The sequence below is a fragment of the Gymnogyps californianus genome, unplaced genomic scaffold (assembly GCF_018139145.2).
Source record: "Gymnogyps californianus isolate 813 unplaced genomic scaffold, ASM1813914v2 HiC_scaffold_44, whole genome shotgun sequence".
Taxonomy (NCBI): Eukaryota; Metazoa; Chordata; class Aves; order Accipitriformes; family Cathartidae; genus Gymnogyps; species Gymnogyps californianus.
The window spans coordinates 135,582-156,127 of record NW_026114334.1 but is presented as its reverse complement, the minus strand read 5'-3'; the positions used below and the strand labels follow the sequence as shown (position 1 = coordinate 156,127).

At 56.1% G+C, this 20,546-nt stretch overlaps 2 pseudogenes; both read left to right on the top strand.

Annotated features, from left to right (window-relative positions):
• Positions 1-1,303: 1,303 nt before the first annotated feature.
• LOC127028823 (protocadherin alpha-2-like) lies at positions 1,304-4,639 on the top strand (annotated as a pseudogene).
• A 5,645-nt stretch (positions 4,640-10,284) lies between these two features.
• LOC127028822 (protocadherin alpha-2-like) lies at positions 10,285-19,815 on the top strand (annotated as a pseudogene).
• Positions 19,816-20,546: the final 731 nt, after the last annotated feature.

Here is a 20,546-nt window from a genome sequence, read left to right as displayed (position 1 = left end):
AGAAAGGAAGGAAGGACGGATGGATGGACGGACAGAGGAGATGTTATCTCTACGTGGTGAATGGAGGTGAGGACTTCAGCGTCCTCGCTACTCAGAGACACTGTGCAAGGCTTGATGAAAAGTGTTGAGGAAGAGGAATGAGAGCTCTTGGCAGAGGGCATGTCCGTGCTCCATGGCGAGGGTGATGTAGTCATATAGAGAAGCTGTTGGTAAAGGAGACATGGAAGAGGCAAAGAGGGAAGAAGAAGAGAAGGGGAGAGCAGGACAGGGAAGAGAGGAGGAGGAGAAAGAGGAGAAAGCAGAGAAGGAAAGAAGGAAGGAAGAAACAACAGAGAGAAAGAAAAGCAAACAAGAAGAAAGCGAGCAATAGAGAGAAAGAAGATCAAGAAAAGAAGAAAGGATAAATGAGTTTACTAGCATGCACGGACGCTATCACTGTTCACAGAAGGTGGTGAGGGAGAGAAAGGAAGGAAGAAAGGAAGGAAGGAAGGAAGGAAGGAACGAACGAACGAACGAACGAACGAACGATAGACGAGATTACGAAAACACACGGAGCTTAGCTGTAGCCGCTGAAGGGAGCTGATCCCTAAGAGCCTTCGGCTTGGTTAGAGTACCGCGCTCCGGCGCTGATGGCCCGCAATTAGCGCTGATGGCTCCGTCTTTGAGGGTGTCCGCCGCGGCGCCGGAGGCGACTGGCGAGCTGCGAGCAGGGGTAAAGAAGCGAGAAGGATTTAAAGGGAAGGGAAAGGGGAGGAAAGAATAGGGCACGGCAAGAAGGAAGAGAAGGAGGAAAGAGAAGAAAGCAGAAAGAATTTGGAAAGAGAAGACAGTGGAAAGAGAATCAGGGAAGAGAAGGGAGAAGAAAGAGAAGAAAAATAGTAGGAAAGAAAGGAAGAACGAGAGAACGGGATAGAAAGAGATAACTGTAGGAAGAAAGAAGGAGCAAAGAAGAAAGAGAAAGGAAGAAGGAAAGAGCAAAGAAGCAAGGGAAAAGAAAATACAGAAACCAAGAAAAAAGAAGCGAAAGGAAGAGGCGAAGGGCAGGGAGAGAGGAGAGAGGAGATGAGCGGCGCGGGGCCGGCGGCGCGGGCGCTGGTGGGGAGCGTGTGAGGCGGCGGAGCAGCACAGGGTGTCGCTGCAGGCTCAGAAACGGCGGCGGAGCGGCGAGGCGGCTCCGCGCCGGTGCGGCGGAGAGCCCGGCTGTGAGCGCGGGGGGGCGGCGCGGGGCGGGCAGGAGAGGCGGTGCGTCCGGGCGGCGGCGGGGAGCCGTGCGGGGCCCGGGCGGGTGCCGGCGGCGGCGGCGATGGGCGTGTGTTGGGGTGCGGTGGTGCGGGTGCTGTTGCTGCAGGCGGGGTGGGCGTTGGGCGTCGGGCAGGTGCGGTACTCGGTGCCGGAGGAAGCGAAGGCCGGGACGGTGGTGGGCCGGCTGGCGCAGGACCTGGGCCTGGAGGCGGGCGAGGCGGAGGCTTGGCGGCTGCGGCTGGTGGCGCAGGGCCGGCGGGCGAGCGTGGAGGTGAGCGGGGCGAGCGGGGCGCTGGTGGTGAGCTCGCGGCTGGACCGGGAGGAGCTGTGCGGGAAGAGCGCGCCGTGCGCCCTGCGGCTGGAGGTGCTGGTGGAGCGGCCGCTGCGCGTCTTCCACGTGGAGCTGGAGGTCACCGACATCAACGACACGCCCCGCTCTTCCCCGCCGCCCGGAAAACCTCAGTTTATCGGAGAACTCCCCTCCCGGCTCTCGGTTCCCGCTGGAGGGCGCGTCGGATGCAGACATCGGAGCCAACGCGCAGCTCTCCTATACACTCAGCCCCAGCGAGCATTTTGGTTTGGAAGTGAAAACCAAAGACCAAACCAAAATCTCCGTAGTCCTCGTATTAACGAAATCTCTGGACCGCGAGACGATGCCTGTGCACCGGTTGGTGTTGACGGCGAGTGACGGGGGCCGGCCGCCGCTGACGGGCACGATGGAGCTGGTGATCTCGGTGCTGGATGCGAACGACAACGCGCCCCAGTTCAACCAGTCGGTGTATAAAGTGGAGCTGCCGGAGAGCGCTGCTGCGGGAACCGTGTTTCTACAGCTAACAGCGACAGACAAAGATGAGGGGATTAATCGGGAAATATATTATTCGTTTAGCGACACGATTTCTGCCAAAGTTCAGAACTTGTTCATAATTGACAGAAAATCCGGGGAAATACGGACTGCCGGTGTACTGGATTTCGAGGAGGTTCAGTCGTATGACCTGGAGATCGAAGCGAGAGACAAAGGTTGGCCCCCGCTGTCGGGTCACTGCAGCGTGGAGCTGGAGGTGGTGGACGTGAACGACAACGCGCCGGAGGTGTGGGTGACGTCGCTGTCGGTGCCGGTGCCGGAGGACGCGTCGGTGGGGACGGTGGTGGCGCTGCTGAGCGTGTCGGACCGGGACTCGGGGGCGAACGGGCGGGTGCGGTGCGCGGTGTGGCCGCCGGCGCCGTTCGGGCTGGTGGCGAGGTTCGCGGGCTCGTACTCGCTGGTGCTGCGGGAGGCGCTGGACCGGGAGCGGGTGTCGGAGTACGAGGTGGAGGTGCGGGCGGAGGACGGCGGGGCGCCGCCGCTGCGCGGCAGCCGCGGGGTGCGGGTGCCGGTGTCGGACGTGAACGACAACGCGCCGGCGTTCGCGCAGGCCGTGTACACGGTGCTGGCGCGGAGAACAACGCGGCGGGCGCGGAGCTGGCGCGGCTGTGGGCGCGGGACGCGGACGAGGCGGGGAACGGGCGCGTGAGGTACTCGGTGGCGGAGGGCGTGGGCGGGGCGCGGGGCGGGCGGGGGGTGGCGGGCGGCGTCGAGCTACGTGTCGGTGGACGCGGAGAGCGGGCGCGTGTGGGCGCTGCGTCCGTTGGACTACGAGGAGGTGCAGGTGCTGGAGTTCGAGGTGCGGGCGGTGGACGCGGGGGAGCCGCCGCTGTGCGGCAACGCCACGGTGCAGCTCTTCGTGGTGGACGAGAACGACAACGCGCCGGCGCTGCTGCCGGCGCCGGGCGTCGGGCCGGGGCCCGGGGCGTCGGGCTGGTCGTCGTCGGGTCCGGTCTCGGGGGCGCTGTGGGCGTGGGCGGCGTGGGGGCGCCGGCGGGGCAGGTGGTGGCGAAGGTCCGGGCGGTGGACGCGGACTCGGGCTACAACGCGTGGCTGCGCTACGAGCTGTGGGAGCCGCGGGGGAAGGGCCCGTTCCGCGTGGGGCTGTACAGCGGCGAGGTGAGCACGGCGCGGGCGCTGGAGGAGGCGGACGGCCCGCGGCAGAGGCTGGTGATCGTGGTGCGGGACCACGGGGAGCCGGCGCGCTCGGCCACGGCCACGCTGAGCGTGTCGCTGGTGGAGGGCGCCGAGGCGGCGCTGGCGGCCGCGGGCTCGTCGTCGTCGTCGGGAGCGGGGCTGCGGCCGGCGGCGGGCGCGGAGGGCGGCGCGGCGTCGGCGTCGGCGTCGGCGACGAACGTGTGGCTGGTGGTGGCCATCTGCGCGGTGTCGAGCGTGTTCGTGCTGGCGGTGGTGCTGTACGGGGCGTCGCGGTGGTCGCCGCGGGCGGCCGTGGTGTCGGGGCCCGGGCCGGCGACGCTGGTGTGCGCCAGCGAAGTGGGGAGCTGGTCGTACTCGCAGCGCCAGAGCCGGAGCCTGTGCGTGGCGGACGGCGCGGGCAAGAGCGACCTGATGGTTTTCAGCCCCAACTTCCCGCCGCCGCCCGGCCCCGCGGCGAAGGAGACGCAGCCGGAGCCGCCCGCTCTCCTGGACACGGTCAGTGGCCCTCCCTTTCTGGCCTCTCGCCCCTTCGCCCTTCTTCTCGGTCTCCCTCCGCCCTTCTTCGCGGTCTTCGTTCTGGCCCGCCGCCTGGGCAGGCGCTGGTGGGAGGCGGGCTCAGCCCGCGGGGCCTGCGGGCGGTGGGTGCTTGGCGGGTGCTCAAGGGTGTTCACGGCACCTTTGCATCTGCCTCCGCGTCCTTGCCGGAGCCCTCGGCTCTCGCTGTGGGGGGAAACTAGCGGTACTGCCGCAGCCCGCGGCGGTTACCGTCGGCAGCTGAGGTTTGCTGCTGTGGGTGTGAGCTGTTCTCCCGTAGAGTAAAATCGCTGCCGGCTGCGATGAGAGGTGCCACGACATCAGCTTTCGAGACGCTCTTGCTTGGGGGTGTGTAGCGTTTGCACGCGAGCTTGCTGAAGGAGTGCAAGACAGGCAGGCTGTGACGGTGACAGTGCCCCAGGCGCTATTTGGTGCCTTATTCGCGTTGCAGAGTGCCGATTGTGCTGGTATGAGATGTGGAAAGTTTTCTTGTGGAAAAGTCTGTCCTCCTCCTGTGTGATTGTCCCCTGCAAGAGCCGTGATGCGAGGTGACAATTGAGGCTTCAGGGTTTTCTCTCCCCGTGGAGTAATTTCTCCCTTTTCATTCTCCCACCAGAATCATTAAGAAAGTAGGGAAGTCTTTGCGGACTTTTCCTCTGTTGTTTTTCCAAGTATGTTGTCACTCTACTTAGTAGTCTAAAGTGTTCAGGGAGAGGAGTGTGACGCAAGGTAGGTGTCAGAAACGGGAATTTTCTTTTTCTTTTTCTGCTTCTCCCCTCGCCCAGGTTGCAGAGTAGCAGTCCTGGCCAGAGTAGTGGCGTGACGTATGCTGGCCTGTTTTGATGTTCTTTCAATATTTGCATCAGCAGCCACACAGTTACAAAAGACCTAGAAATCTTCTTTTCGTGATAATATACAAAGAATCAAAACCAGACAAAGACACCCCTCCAAAAACAAAACCCCAAACCCGAATTCTCCTACACAGTCGATATAATCTGTTACAGTGGTGTGCTCGTCAGCGTTTGGATTGTTCTCCCACAGCATGAAATCAATGCCATTGCCATTTAGAGCTATGCTAACGTCACCTATAGAAAGAGTGGAGAGTGCACTGGACACCATGTATGTGATGTCATCCATATGTTTTTTCATGGTGCTGTCATTGACGGAAGGGTCTGCAAAAGCTGGAGTGAGCCTTGAGGTGGGAAAGGAACCAGTGGCATGTTGCGGAGGAGAATGTGGCAGTGGCACTGAGCAGGGCCTGGGCATCTGCTGATGTGAACTGAGGGAAGTGGAAATCCTTGGGAAGACCATGGGCCATGTCATAAGAGGGCAGTAATGGGAGATGATGTGCTTGTCTTGAGAATGCATGTCGCAGACTGTGGAATGGAGGATGCCTAGGGGAAAGTATGAAGCAGGATGGGGACGGAGTGTTCTTGCCCAGGATCTTTCGCAGGCTCCCAAGGGTCTGGAGTTGGAGGCCTTCTGGATCTTGAGACAGTGTGTGGTACTGAAATGCCCACAATGTCTTTTGAGGTTATGAATACCTCCCACCAGAGACAGTGCGTTGTGCTGCTGCCTGATTGCCGTAGGCAATGTGTTGGTAAGAGGAGACGAGATGCAGACAGCTGAAGACTGTCTGATGAACCTTTTCACTCCTGCTTTGGGAAAGATGTTGTGGGAAGATAGCGCTTCAACGTGCTGTCCTTGTGTAGTGGTGGGCATCCATAGCAGCTTCCACAGCTGTTGATGTTGCCATGATCATAGAATCGTAGAATGGTTTGGGTTGGAGGGGACCTTAAAGATCATCTAGTTCCAACCCCCTGCAGTGAGCAGGCACATCTTCCACTAGATCAGGTTGCTCAAAGCCCTGTCCAAGCTTTCCTTGAACACTTCCAGTGATGGGACATCCACAACTTCTCTGGGCAACCTATTCCAGTGTCTCACCACCCTCACAGTAGAGAATTTCTTCCTAATATCTCATCTGAATCCACCCTCTTTCAGTTTAAAACCGTTTCCCCTTGTCCTATCGCTACACTCCCTGATAAAGAGTGCCTCCCCATCTTTCCTGTAGGCCCCTTTAAGTAGTGGAAGGCCGCTGTAAGGTCTGCCTGGAGCCTTCTCTTCTCTAGGCTAAAGAACCCCAAGTGTCTCAGCCTGTCCTCATCGGGGAGGTGCTCCAGCCCTCTGATGATCTTTGTGGCCCTCTCTGGACCCGCTTGAGCAGGTCCATGTCTTTCTTATGGTGGGGGCCCCAGCGCTGAACACAGTACTGCATGTGGGGTGTCACAAGAGTGGAGTAGAGGGGGAGAATCACCTCCTTTGACCTGCTAGCCACACTTCTTTTGATGCAGCCCAGGAGACGATTGGCTTGCTGGGCTTTGAGCACACATTGCCGGCTCATATTCAGTTTTTTGTTCACCAATAGCCCCAAGTCCTTCGTGGCAGGGCTGCTCTCAATCCACTCATTGCCCAGCTGGTATCCATGTTTAGGATTGCCCCAACCCAGGTGCAGCACCCTGCACTTGGCCTTGTTGAACTTCATGAGGTTTGCATGGGCCCACCTCTCTAGCCTGTCAAGGTCCCTCTGGATGGCATCCCTTCCTGCTAGAGGGTCAACCACACCACTCAGCTTGGTGCTATCCACAAACTTGCTGAGGGTGCACTCAATCCCCCCATGTCCCCGACAAAGTTGTTAAATAATACTGGTCCCGATACGGACCCCTGAGGGATACCACTCGTCACTGGTCTTTGCCCGGACATCGAGCCGTTGACCACAACTCTTTGAGTGTGACTATCCAGCCAATTCCTTATCCACCAAATGGTCCACCTGTCAAATCCATGTCTCTCCCTTGTAGAGACAAGGATGTTGTGCGGGACAGTATCAAATGCTTTGCACAAGTCCAGGTAGATGATGTCAGGCATCTTCCCTTATCCACCAATGCTGTAACCCCGTCGTAGGCGGCCACCAAATTTATCAGGCACGATTTGCCCTTAGTGAAGCCATGTTGGCTGTCACCAATCACCTCTCTGTTTTCCATGTGCCTTAGCATAGTTTCCAGGAGGATGTGCTCCATGATCTTGCCGGGCACAGAGGTGAGACTGACTGGCCTGTAGTTCCCCGGGTCTTCCTTTTTTCCCTCTTTAAAAATGGGGGTTATGTTTCCCCTTTTCCAGTCACTGGGAACTTCACCAGTGTGCCACGACTTTTCAAATATGAGGGATAATGGCTTAGCAACTTCATCTGCCAGTTCCCTCAGGACCCTCGGATGCACCTCGTCAGGTCCCATGGACTTGTGCACCTTCAGGTTCCTTAGATGGTCTCCAACCAGCTCTTCTCCTAGGGTGGGCGGTACTTTATTCTCCCAGCTGAGGTTTGTTGTTCCAGGAGTGAGTGGTTCTCCCGTAGAATAAAATCAATGCCGATTGCGATGAGAGGTGCCACGACACCAGCTTTGCAGACCCTCTTGCTTCCTGGTGTGTAGCATTTCCACTCGAGACTGATGAAGATCTGCAAGACATGCAGGCTGTGGTGCTGGCAATCCCCCAGGTGCTGTTTACTGCCATTTCTGTTGCTGACTGCTGATTGTGCTGGTATCAGATGTGGTTTCTTGTCCAAAATGTTGTTGCATTGTCCTCTTTGATTCCCCTCTGAAAGAGACGTGATGGAAGGTGACAATTGGGACTTCAGGGTTTTTTTCTCCCTGTGATGTAATTTCTCCATTTTGGTTGGCTCAGCGGAGTCATTATGGAGGTAGGGAAGGCATACGGGCTTTTCCTATGTTCTTTTTTGCAAGTACATTGTTAGTGTAGTTCGTCATATAAAGTGTTCAGGGAGAGGAGGGTGACCCAAGGCAGGTGTTAGAAATGGGAATTTCCTTTTCCTGCTCCCCTTTCCCCCAGGTTGTGGACTGCATTCCTGGCCAGAGAAGTGTCATGATGTACACTGGCCTGTTTCGAAGACCTTTCAATATTTGGATCAGCAGTGACAACCTTAAAGAATCCGTGTCAACCTTCTTTTCAACCAAAAAACCCCACCATTCCCCAAATTGTCCTACACATTAGAGATCATCCATTACAGTGCTGTGCTCATCAGCATTTGGGTTGCTCTCTCACAGCATGAAATCAACGGCCATTGCCATTAGAGCTGTCCCGACATCATGGATTTATGGAAGGCAGGTCCTGCTTGACTAACCTGATCTCCTTCTCTGACAAGATGACTGGCTTAGTGGATGAGGGAAAGGCTGTGGATGTTGTTTACCTGGGCTTTAGTAAAACCTTTGACACCGTTTCCCACAGCATTCTCCTGGAGAAAGTGGCTGCTGATGGCTTGGACGGGTGTACTGTTCGCCGGGTAAAAACCTGGCTGTCTGGCCGGGCCCAGAGAGTTGTGGTGAACGGAGTTAAATGCAGTTGGTGGCCGGTCACCAGTGGTGTTCCCCAGGGCTCAGTATTGGGGCAGTTCTGTTTAATATCTTTATCAGTGATGTGGATGAGGGGATCGCGTGCATGCTCAGTAGGTTTGCAGACGACACCAAGTTGGGCAGGAGTGTTGATCTGCTTGAGGGTAGGAAGGCTCTGCAGAGGGGTGTGGACAGGCTGGATCGATGGGCCGAGGCCAATTGTGTGAGATCCAACAAGGCTAAGTGCCGGGTCCTGCACTTGGGTCACAAGAACCCCAGGCAACACTATAGGCTTGGGGAAGAGTGGCTGGAAAGCTGCCCGGAGGAAAAGGACCTGGGGGTGTTGGTTGCCAGCAGCTGAATATGGGCCAGCAGTGTGCCCAGGTGGCCAAGGCGGCCAACAGCATCCTGGCTTGTATGAGAAATAGTGTGGCCAGCAGGACTAGGGAAGTGATCATGCCTTTGTACTCGGCACTGGTGAGGCCGCACCTCGAATACTGTGTTCAGTTTTGGGCCCCTCACTACAAGAAAGACATTGAGGTGCTGGAGGGTGTTGAAAGAAGAGCAACGAAGCTGGTGGAGGGTCTAGAGAACAAGACTTATGAGGAGCAGCTGAGGGAACGGGGGTTGTTTGTGATAGGTTGTTGCAAGTGACAGGACGAGAGGAAATGGCCTCAAGTTGCGCCAGGGGAGGTTTAGAGTAGATATGAGGTAAAATTTCTTCACCGAAAGGGTTGTCAGGCATTGGACCAGGCTGCGAGGGAAGTGGTTGAGTCACCATCCCTGGAGGTATTTAAAAGACATAGTGCTTCAGGACATGGTTTAGTCGTGGACTTGGTAGTGTTGGGTTAATGGTTGGACTCGACGGTCTCAAGGGTCTTTTCCAACATAAATGATTCTATGATGCTCTTTGGAAATAGTATTGGTCCCAGGTGTGTAAGATGTCCACCCGAGACTGCTGAAGCAGTACAAGATATGAAAGGTAAGCTGCGGAGAGTGTGCTGGACACCGTGTATACAATACCACCTGCATGTTTTTCTGTGGTGCTCTCATTGATGGAAGGGTCCACAAAAGCCAGACTGAAAGGAAAGTGTGGCATGTTCATGGAGGTGAATGTAGCAGTGGCACTGAGTAGGGCCTGGGCATCTGCTGGTGTGAAGGGTGACCTTGAGCTTGTCTGAGGGAAGTGGAAATGATTGGGAAGACCATGGGCCATGTCTTCAGACAAGAATGGGAGATGATGTGCTTGTCTTGAGAACGCATGTTGCAGGCTGGGGAATGGCGGATGCCTAGAGGAAAGCCTGAGGCAGGATGGGCACAGAGTGTTCTTTCGCAGGATCCTTTGCCATGCTGCAAGGGTCTGGAGTTGGAGGCCTTCTGGATCTTGAGATAGTCACATGGTATTGAAATGCCCACAGTGTCCTTTGAGGTTATGAAGATCTCCCACCAGAGAGAGTCGTTTGTGCTGCTGCCCGATTGCCGTAGGCAATGTGTTGGTAAGTGGAGATGAGAGGCAGACTGGTGAACGTTGTCTGATGAACCATTTCCCGCTTGATTTGAGAAAGGTGTTGTGGGAGGGTAGCGCTTCAACGTGCTGTCCTTGTGTAGTGGTGGGCATCCATAGTAGCTTCCCCATCCGTTGATGTTGCCATGATGGTTCCTTGCTCCTCGTCAGGCGGGATTTGTAAGCGGATGTGATGAGGGGGTGGGCGTAATCTTTGTGTGCTTGATGCCCTGTACTTGTGCACTTGCACAGATGGCCTTGGTAGAGGTGGTGTGTCCCCTTGTCATGCTCAACTGAGATATGTGCAAGTACAGGCCAACTCCTGCACAGCAGCCCAGCTCTGGTTTTCTGTGGTACCAATTCTCCCACCCAGTTGATATGGTGAGTGTTCTTGCACTTCGGCATTTGGTGTGGTTCTCTCAAAGAATAAAATCTGTGTGGACTGGGATCAGAGCTGTCACAACTCTAACCACAGAATCTTTTGGAACTCTATCGGAGCGATCCTCCGAGTGGCACGGAGTAGGGCTTGGGGCATCGATCACGGGGAGGGTGACTTTGAGTTGGGAAGAGTCTTCCCTGACGAAATGGAGATGCTATGCGTCATGGACTGTGTCATTGGTGAAGAACTGGAGAATGTCTGCTTAGCTGGAGATCTCATTTCCCAGAGCCTGGGATAGAGGATTCCAGTAGAAAACGTCAGGAAGACGCCCGGCGCACAGGGTTGCTCGCCTGGGATTGTCTCAGGACCTCCTGAAGTACTGCATATCCTTGCGCCTCAGTGTTCTCTGTGGTCTTCCTGCCAGATGTGAAGACATCTGCCATAGACACCTTTGATCACTTGTTTTTGACGGGGAATGGTGTTGGTCCAACAGAAGCTTTTCCAAATGTCAATCAAAATTGGCCAGCCTTCTCTGAACCTCTCCTTGGTTATGTCTCTGCTCTTAGTCTTGCTAGGGAATGGAAGAAGTGCTCTCCCTATTCAAGAAGTTGGCAAGCCTTGCGTTTCAATACAGGGGAATGGGATCCTTTGGTTTTCTTCTCTCCTCTTACCAGAAACTTCCATCTTTTTTTGTTTTTCCTTCTCTCACATTGGCAGTGTGTCGGTAACAGTGGATGAGATGCAGACTGCTGAAATTTGGCAGCTGCTGTCGGGTGGCAGAGTTTCAGGCAGTTGGCCATGAGCGTGGGGATGGCTTTTCCAGTCTCCTGAGCTGAGGCTGATGTTGAGAGAATGTCCTTAGCTTTCAGGCGTTGCTCCTGCTTCCTCCGTGATAGAAGCGCATAAGGGAGCACTGCGCACTGTCCAGGGATTTCAAGGCTTTTGCCGAACGTGGGTCATTTTTTTCTGTTCATCTTCCCAGAAATCTCTGATAACGTTAAGGGAAAATGTCCTTAGAACCAATTCCCCACCCCTGAAAATGTTGCTTTTTCTGAAGAAGCAAGCAGTGATGCTAGAGGGAAGTCGCTCATACCTAAAGCAGATGCATTTGAGAGACAGCTGTACTTTTCTTCCTGCTTAGTTGTGGTATCTTCATGTTGGAAAGATGGAATGTTGCCTGGATTGGGAGTTGGACTCGATGATCCTTATGGGTCCCTTCCAACTTGCAATATTGCATGATTCTGTGATTCTATGAGAGCAGCAAAGCACCACTGCCTGCTCTCATTCCTTTCTTGCTGCTTCCAGGCACAGTGTGAGGCAGTGACAGCAAGCACGGATGGAGGAGGGACCCTACTGCATTTCTCGGTGTGGATGTGTTGGGAGTTGAGGGGATGTTCTCAGTGAAAGTGCCGTGGTGTTTCCTTCATGGCTTTTGGCAGGTGGATGATGCTAATGAGTGAGAGGTATTCCGTGAGGACTAATGCCCGTGGGTATGGAGGTTCTTGGTATGGAGCCTTCACTGAACCTCTCCTCGGTCATTTCTCTGGTCTTAGCCTTACCAGAGAGAGAAAGAAGTGCTCTCTGTATTCAAGATGTTGGCAAAGCTTGGGTTTCAATACAGTGGAATGGGATCCTTTGGTTTTCTTCTCCCTCTTACCAAGACCTCCCACGCTTTTGTTTGTTCTTCTCTCACATTGGCAATGTGTTGGTAACGGTGGATGAGCTGCAGACTGCTGAATTTTGGCAGCTGCTGTCAGGTGGCAGAGTTTCAGGCAGTTGGCCATGAGTGTGGGGGAGGCTTTTCCAGTCTCCTGAGCTGAGGCTGATGTTGAGAGAATGTCCTTAGCTTTCAGGCATTGCTCCTGCTTCCCCGTGATAGAAGCGCATAAGGGAGCACTGCGCACTGTCCAGGGATTTCAAGGCTTTTGGAGAACAAGAGTCTTTTTTTTCTGTCCAGCTTCACCAGTATGAGCTGATAACATTAGGGGAAAATGTCCTTAGAACCAATTCCCCATCCCTGAAAAATGTTGCTTTTTCTGAAGAAGCAAGCAGTGATTCTACAGGTAAGTTGCTCATATCTGAAGAGAATGAGTTTGAGAGACAGCTGTACTTTGGTTGCTGTTTAGTCATGGTATCTTCATGTTGGATCGATGGACTGTTGCCTGAATTGTCATGCCTGTAGGTTTGGAGCAGCAAAGCATCACTGCCTGTTTTTGTTCCTTTCCTGCTGCTTCCAGGCACAGGGTGAGCAGGCGGCAGCAGCGCGGATGGAGGAGGGACCCCAATGCGTTTGTCGGAGTGGATGTGTTGGGAGTCCAGGGAATGTTCTCATGGAAAAAACCCGTGGTGTTACCTTTGTGGCCTTTGTTTGGGTGTGTGAGGGGTGGATGATGCTAATGAGTGAGAGGTATTCCGTGGGGATTGAAGTCTGTCCTGGTTTCGGCTGGGACAGAGTTAATTTTCTTCTTAGTAGCTTGGTACAGTGCTGTGTTTTGGATTTAGTGTGAGAATGATGTTGATAACACTCCGATGTTTTAGTTGTTGCTAAGTAGCACTTATCTTCAGCCAAGGACTTTTCAGTTTCCCGTGCTCTGCCAGCAAGCAGGTGTGCAAGAAGCTGGGAGGGAGCAGAGCCGGGGCAGCTGACCTGAACTAGCCAAAGGGTTATTCTATACCATGGAACGTCATGCCCAGTATATAAACAGGGGGGAATTGGCCGGGAGGTGGGGATCGTGGCTCGGGAACTAACTGGGCATCGGTCAGTGGGTGGTGAGCAATTGCATTGTGCATCACTGGTGGGGTTTTTTTTTGTTTGTTTTGTTTTCCCTTCCTCCCCCTCCTTTTTTGTTATATTCCTTTTCATTACTATGATTATTATTATATTTCATTATTACTATTGTTAGTATTATATTTTACTTTAGTTATTAAACTGTTCTTATCTCAACCCACGAGTTTTACTTTTTTTTTTCCCCTCTTTCCTCCTCCTCACCCCACTGGGAGGGGGAAGGGGGAAGCGGCTGCGTGGTGCTTAGTTGCTGGCTGGGGTTAAACCACGACAAAGTCCCTGGGTACGGAGGTTCTTGGTGCATTGTTCTGACAGTGCATGCCTACCTGAAAGGAGAAGCAAGAGCTGGCCATTCATCATGCAGGTGGAAAATGAGGCCAGAAGAATAGCTCTTCATTGAGGTACAAGGGCAGTGTTCAGGAGCTGTGGTTGCCCCGTGCTTTTTCGGCCTTCGTGGAGGATTGTCGTGCTGGGCTGTGATGGGTTTGAGTTCCTGAATGGAAGACTCGCCTGGGTTGTTTGGACTGTTTGGGGCCTGCTTTCATGAGACATCCAAGTACGTGGGGCTTGGTCTTGTTTTTCAGAAGGTGGTGGATTCTTTTTGGATGTAGCAGAGATATTCATGGTCATATCATAGCATCACAGAATCATAGAATGGTTTTGGTTGGAAGGGACCCTAAAGGTCATGTAGTGCAACCCCCCTGCAATGAGCAGGGATATCTTCAAGAAGACCAGGTTGCTCAGAGCCCTGTCCAGCCTGACCTTGAAGGTTTCCAGGGATGGGGCATCGACCACCTCTCCGGGCGACCTGTTCCAGTGTTTCACCACCCTCATTATTAAAACCTTTGATCCTTATATCTAGTCGGAATCTACCCTCTTGTAGTTGAAAACCATTACCCCTTATCCTATCGCAACAGGCCCTGCTAAAACGTCTGTCCCATCTTAGAAGCCCCCTTGAAGTATTGAAAGGCCCCAAAGAGGTCTCCCCAGAGCCTTCTCTTCTCCAGGCTAAACAACCCCAAGTCTCTCAGCCTTTCCTCCTAGGAGAGGTGTTCCATCCCTCTGATCATTTTTGTGGCCCTCCTCTGGACGCGCTCCAACAGGTGCATGTCTTTCCTGTGCTGAGGACCCCAGAGCTGGATGCAGTACTGCAGGTAGGGTCTCACCAGAGCGGAGTAGAGGGGCAGAATCCCCTCCCTCAGCCTGCTGGCCACGCTTCTTCTGATGCTCGTGAGGATGCGGTTGGCTTTCTGAGCTGTGAGTGCACGTTGCTGGCTCTTGCCCACTTTTTCCTCCACCAGTACCCCCAAGTCCTTCTCGGGAGGGCTGCTCTCAATCCCTTCATGCCCCAGCCTGTATTGATACCGGGGTTGCCCCGACCCACGTGCAGGACCTTGCACTTGACCTTGTTGAACCTCATGACGTTCACATGGGCCCACTTCTCAAGCTTGGGCAGGTCCCTCCGAATGGCATGCCATCCCTCAGGCGTGTCAACCGCACCACTCAGCTTTGGTGTCACCTGCAAATTGCTGAGGGTTCGCTCGATCCCACTGTCTATGTTGTTATTGAAGATATTAAACAGTACTGGTCCCCATAGGGGTCCGTGAGGGACACCACTCGTCACTGATCTCCATCACGACATTGAGCCGTTGAGCACGACTCTCTGGATGCGACCGTAAACTTAGTTCCTCAGGTGGTCTCGATAACGGGCCTTGCTCTGTTACTTGCTGGGTCCTTGAGAGTGCTGGAGGGTGAAGAGTGTTTTCTTCTTCCAGAAGGAAAGGAGAGGTGGAGGGGCAGTCTGTCTGTCTTGCAGAGAGTGGCGGAAAGCAGGAAGGTTGTTCCCTGTCCGGAGGGATGGAAGGTGGAAGGGAAGAGGAATGCGAGCTCTTGCCAAAGGGCATGCCCGTGCTTCTTGTCAAACGTGGTGCAGACATGTAGGAAATATTCTGGTAAAGGCGAAAAAGAGAAGAAGGAGCAAGTATGGAAGGAGAAGAGAAGAGGAGGCAAGGATAGGGCAGGGCGAGGCAAAAAAGAAAAAGGCAGAGAGAGAAAAGAAGGATGAAAGAGAAAGAAAGAAGGCAAGAACGAGAAAGGAAGAAGGAAAGGAAGGACTGTATGTAAGGAGAAAGCAAGTAAGGAATAAAGAAAGAAGGAAGAGCAAGGAAGGAAGGAAGGAAGAGATGATAGAGGGATTACTAGCATGCACCAACGTTCTCTCTTCCTGCTGAATGGAGCTGAGGTCGGTACTTCAGGAGGGTGTGCAAGGCTTGGTGAAAAGTGTTGAGGAAGAGGAAAGAGCTCTTGCCCCAGGGCATGTCCGTGCTCCATGGCGAGAGCGGTGGTAGTCATCTAGACAAGCTGTTGGTAAAGGAGACAAGGAAGAGGCAAAGAGGGAAGAAAAAGCGAAGGAGGGGAGGAGGACAGGGAAGAGAAGACGAGAAGAAAGAGGGGAAAGAAGAGAAGGAAAGAAGGAAGGAACAATGGATGGAAAGATAAGCAAACAAGAACGAGGCAAGCAGTAGAAAAAAAGAAGACCGAGAAAGGAAGAGACGATAAATGAGTTTAGTACACTGCACCGACGCTCTCACTGTTCACAGAAAGGTGGTGAGGGAGAGAAGGAGGAAAGAAAGAAGGAAAGAGAGGAAAAGAAAGAAAGGAAGGAAGAAAAAAGGTAGGAAGGAATGAAGCAAGGAAGTAATTAAGGAAGAAAGGAAGATGACAAAGGCGCGAAAGACCGAAATCGTAGAGGAGATTACCAGCGTGCACCGACCTTACTAGACGCTGAAGGGAGTTGGTCGCTAAGAGCCTCCGGCTTGGTTAGAGTACCGCGCTCCGGCGCTGATGGCCCGCAATTAGCGCTGATGGCTCCGTGTGTGAGGGTGTCCGCCGCGGCGCCGGAGGCGAGCGACGAGCTGCGAGCGGAGGTAAAGAAGAGAGAAGCAGGGAAGGAGCAGCAAAAGGGGAGGCAAGAAGAGGGCGGTGCAGGGCAAGATCGCAAAGAAGAAGGAAGCGAAAAAGGAGACAGAACAAAAGAAAGAGGAAGGAGACGGAGGAAAGAGAAAAGAAAAAGAAAAGAAAAGAAAGAAAAGAAAAGAAAGAAAAGAAAAGAAAAGAAAAGAAAAGAAAAGAAAAAAGAAAATAGAAAAGAAAAGAAAAGAGAAAAGAAAAGAAAAGAAAAGAAAAGAAAAGAAAAGAAAAGAAAGTAGGAAAGAGAGCGGAAGAAAGAAACGAACAAAGAGAGAGCATTGAAGGAAGGAAGAAAGAGAAAAGAAGAAAGACAGAGGAAGAGGAAGGAAAGGAATCTGTGCAAGCAAAGACTAGCACGCGAGGAAGAAAGAAGTAAGGAGCGGGGAAAAAAGAGGACAAGAAAGAAGCGAAAGGAAGAGGCGAAGGGCAGGGAGAGAGGAGAGAGGAGATGAGCGGCGCGGGCGCTGGTGGGGAGCGTGTGAGGCGGCGGAGCAGCACAGGTGTCGCTGCAGGCTCAGAAACGGCGGCGGAGCGGCGAGGCGGCTCCGCGCCGGTGCGGCGGAGAGCCCGGCTGTGAGCGCGGGGGGGCGGCGCGGGGCGGGCAGGAGAGGCGGTGCGTCCGGGCGGCGGCGGGGAGCCGTGCGGGCCCGGGCGGGTGCCGGCGGCGGCGGCGGCGGCGGGGCAGCGATGGGCGTGTGTTGGGGTGCGGTGGTGCGGGTGCTGTTGCTGCAGGCGGGGTGGGCGTTGGGCGTCGGGCAGGTGCGGTACTCGGTGCCGGAGGAAGCGAAGGCCGGGACGGTGGTGGGCCGGCTGGCGCAGGACCTGGGCCTGGAGGCGGGCGAGGCGGAGGCTTGGCGGCTGCGGCTGGTGGCGCAGGGCCGGCGGGCGAGCGTGGAGGTGAGCGGGGCGAGCGGGGCGCTGGTGGTGAGCTCGCGGCTGGACCGGGAGGAGCTGTGCGGGAAGAGCGCGCCGTGCGCCCTGCGGCTGGAGGTGCTGGTGGAGCGGCCGCTGCGCGTCTTCCACGTGGAGCTGGAGGTCACCGACATCAACGACAACGCCCCGCTCTTCCCCGCCGCCCGGAAAAACTCAGCATCGCGGAATTCACCACGCTGCCGGCTCTCGGTTCCCGCTGGAGGGCGCGTCGGATGCAGACATCGGAGCCAACGCGCAGCTCTCCTATACACTCAGCCCAGCGAGCATTTTGGTTTGGAAGTGAAAACCAAAGACCAAACCAAAATCTCCGTAGTCCTCGTATTAACGAAATCTCTGGACCGCGAGACGATGCCTGTGCACCGGTTGGTGTTGACGGCGAGTGACGGGGCCGGCCGTCGCTGACGGGCACGATGGAGCTGGTGATCTCGGTGCTGGACGTGAACGACAACGCGCCCCAGTTCAACCAGTCGGTGTATAAAGTGGAGCTGCCGGAGAGCGCTGCTGCGGGAACCGTGTTTCTACAGCTAGCAGCGACAGACAAAGATGAGGGGATTTAATCGGAAATATATTATTCGTTTAGCGACACGATTTCTGCCAAAGTTCAGAACTTGTTCATAATTGACAGAAAATCCGGGAAATACGGACTGCCGGTGTACTGGATTTCGAGGAGGTTCAGTCGTATGACTGGAGATCGAAGCGAGAGACAAAGGTTGGCCCCCGCTGTCGGGTCACTGCAGCGTGGAGCTGGAGGTGGTGGACGTGAACGACAACGCGCCGGAGGTGTGGTGACGTCGCTGTCGGTGCCGGTGCCGGAGGACGCGTCGGTGGGGACGGTGGTGGCGCTGCTGAGCGTGTCGGACCGGGACTCGGGGGCGAACGGGCGGGTGCGGTGCGCGGTGTGGCCGCCGGCGCGCGTTCGGGCTGGTGGCGAGGTTCGCGGGCTCGTACTCGCTGGTGCTGCGGGAGGCGCTGGACCGGGAGCGGGTGTCGGAGTACGAGGTGGAGGTGCGGGCGGAGGACGGCGGGGCGCCGCCGCTGCGCGGCAGCCGCGGGGTGCGGGTGCCGGTGTCGGACGTGAACGACAACGCGCCGGCGTTCGCGCAGGCCGTGTACACGGTGCTGGCGCGGGAGAACAACGCGGCGGGCGCGAGCTGGCGCGGCTGTGGGCGCGGGACGCGGACGAGGCGGGGAACGGGCGCGTGAGGTACTCGGTGGCGGAGGGCGTGGGCGGGGGCGCGGGGGCGGGCGGGGGGTGGCGGGCGGCGTCGAGCTACGTGTCGGTGGACGCGGAGAGCGGGCGCGTGTGGGCGCTGCGTCCGTTGGACTACGAGGAGGTGCAGGTGCTGGAGTTCGAGGTGCGGGGCGGTGGACGCGGGGAGCCGCCGCTGTGCGGCAACGCCACGGTGCAGCTCTTCGTGTGGACGAGAACGACAACGCGCCGGCGCTGCTTGCCGGCGCCGGGCGTCGGGCCGGGGCCCGGGGCGTCGGGCTGGTCGTCGTCGGGTCCGGTCTCGGGGGCGCTGTGGGCGTGGGCGGCGTGGGGGGCGCCGGCGGGGCAGGTGGTGGCGAAGATCCGGGCGGTGGACGCGGGACTCGGGCTACAACGCGTGGCTGCGCTACGAGCTGTGGGAGCCGCGGGGGAAGGGCCCGTTCCGCGTGGGGCTGTACAGCGGCGAGGTGAGCACGGCGCGGGCGCTGGAGGAGGCGGACGGCCCGCGGCAGAGGCTGGTGATCGTGGTGCGGGACCACGGGGAGCCGGCGCGCTCGGCCACGGCCACGCTGAGCGTGTCGCTGGTGGAGGGCGCCGAGGCGGCGCTGGCGGCCGCGGGCTCGTCGTCGTCGTCGTCGTCGTCGTCGGGAGCGGGGCTGCGGCCGCGGCGGGCGCGGCGGGCGGCGCGTCGGCGGCGTCGTCGCGACGAACGTGTGGCTGGTGGTGGCCATCTGCGCGGTGTCGAGCGTGTTTCGTGCTGGCGGTGGTGCTGTACGGGGCGTCGCGGTGGTCGCCGCGGGCGGCCGTGGTGTCGGGGCCCGGGCCGGCGACGCTGGTGTGCGCAGCGAAGTGGGAGCTGGTCGTACTCGCAGCGCCAGAGCCGGAGCCTGTGCGTGGCGGACGGCGCGGGCAAGAGCGACCTGATGGTTTTCAGCCCCAACTTCCCGCCGCCGCCCGGCCCCGCGGCGAAGGAGACGCAGCCGGAGCCGCCCCTCTCCTGGACACGGTCAGTGGGCCCTCCCTTTCTGGCCTCTCGCCCCTTCGCCTTCTTCTCGTCTCCCTCCGCCCTTCTTCGCGGTCTTCGTTCTGGCCCGCCGCCTGGGCAGGCGCTGGTGGGAGGCGGGCTCAGCCCGCGGGGCCTGCGGGCGGTGGGTGCTTGGCGGTGCTCAAGGGTGTTCACGGCACCTTTGCATCTGCCTCCGCGTCCTTGCCGGAGCCCTCGGCTCTCGCTTGTGGGGGAAACTAGCGGTACTTGCCGCAGCCGGCGGCGGTACCGTCGGCAGCTGAGGTTTGCTGCTGTGGGTGTGAGCTGTTCTCCCGTAGAGTAAAATCGCTGCCGGCTGCGATGAGAGGTGCCACGACATCAGCTTTCGAGACGCTCTTGCTTGGGGTGTGTAGCGTTTGCACGCGAGCTTGCTGAAGGAGTGCAAGACAGGCAGGCTGTGATGGTGACAGTGCCCCAGGCGCTATTTGGTGCCTTATTCGCGTTGCAGAGTGCTGATTGTGCTGGTATGAGATGTGGAAAGTTTTCTTGTGGAAAAGTCTGTCCTCCTCCTGTGTGATTGTCCCCTGCAAGAGCCGTGATGCGAGGTGACAGTTGAGGCTTCAGGGTTTTCTCTCCCCGTGGAGTAATTTCTCCCTTTTGATTCTCCCACCAGAGTCATTAAGAAAGTAGGGAAGGCTTTGTGGACTTTTCCTCTGTTGTTTTTCCAAGTATGCTATCACTCTACTTAGTAGTCTAAAGTGTTCAGGGAGAGGAGTGTGACGCAAGGTAGTGTGAGAAACGGAATTTTCTTTTTTGTTTTCTTGCTCTCTCCCTCGCCCAGGTTGCAGAGTAGCAGTCTTGGCCAGAGAAGTGGCGTGACGTATGCTGGCCTGTTTCGATGTTCTTTCAATATTTGCATCAGCAGCCACACAGTTACAAAAGACCTAGAAATCTTCTTTTCGTGATAATATACAAAGAATCAAAACCAGACAAAGACACCCCCTCCAAAAACAAAACCCCAAACCCGAATTCTCCTACACAGTCGATATAATCTGTTACAGAGGTGTGCTCGTCAGCATTTGGATTGTTCTCTCCACAGCATGAAATCAATGCCATTGCCATTTAAGAGCTATGCTAACGTCACTATAGAAAGAGTGGAGAGTGCACTGGACACCATGTTACGTGATGTCATCCATATGTTTTTTCATGGTGCTGTCATTGACGGAAGGGCTGCAAAAGCTGGAGTGAGCCTTGAGGTGGGAAAGGAACCAGTGGCATGTTGCGGAGGAGAATGTGGCAGTGGCACTGAGCAGGGCCTGGGCATCTGCTGATGTGAACTGAGGGAACTGGAAATCCTTGGGAAGACCATGGGCCATGTCATAAGAGGGCAGTAATGGGAGATGATGTGCTTGTCTTGAGAATGCATGTCGCAGACTGTGGAATGGAGGATGCCTAGGGGAAAGTATGAAGCAGGATGGGGATGGAGTGTTCTTGCCCAGGATCTTTCGCGGCTCCCAAGGGTCTGGAGTTGGAGGCCTTCTGGATCTTGAGACAGTGTGTGGTACTGAAATGCCCACAATGTCT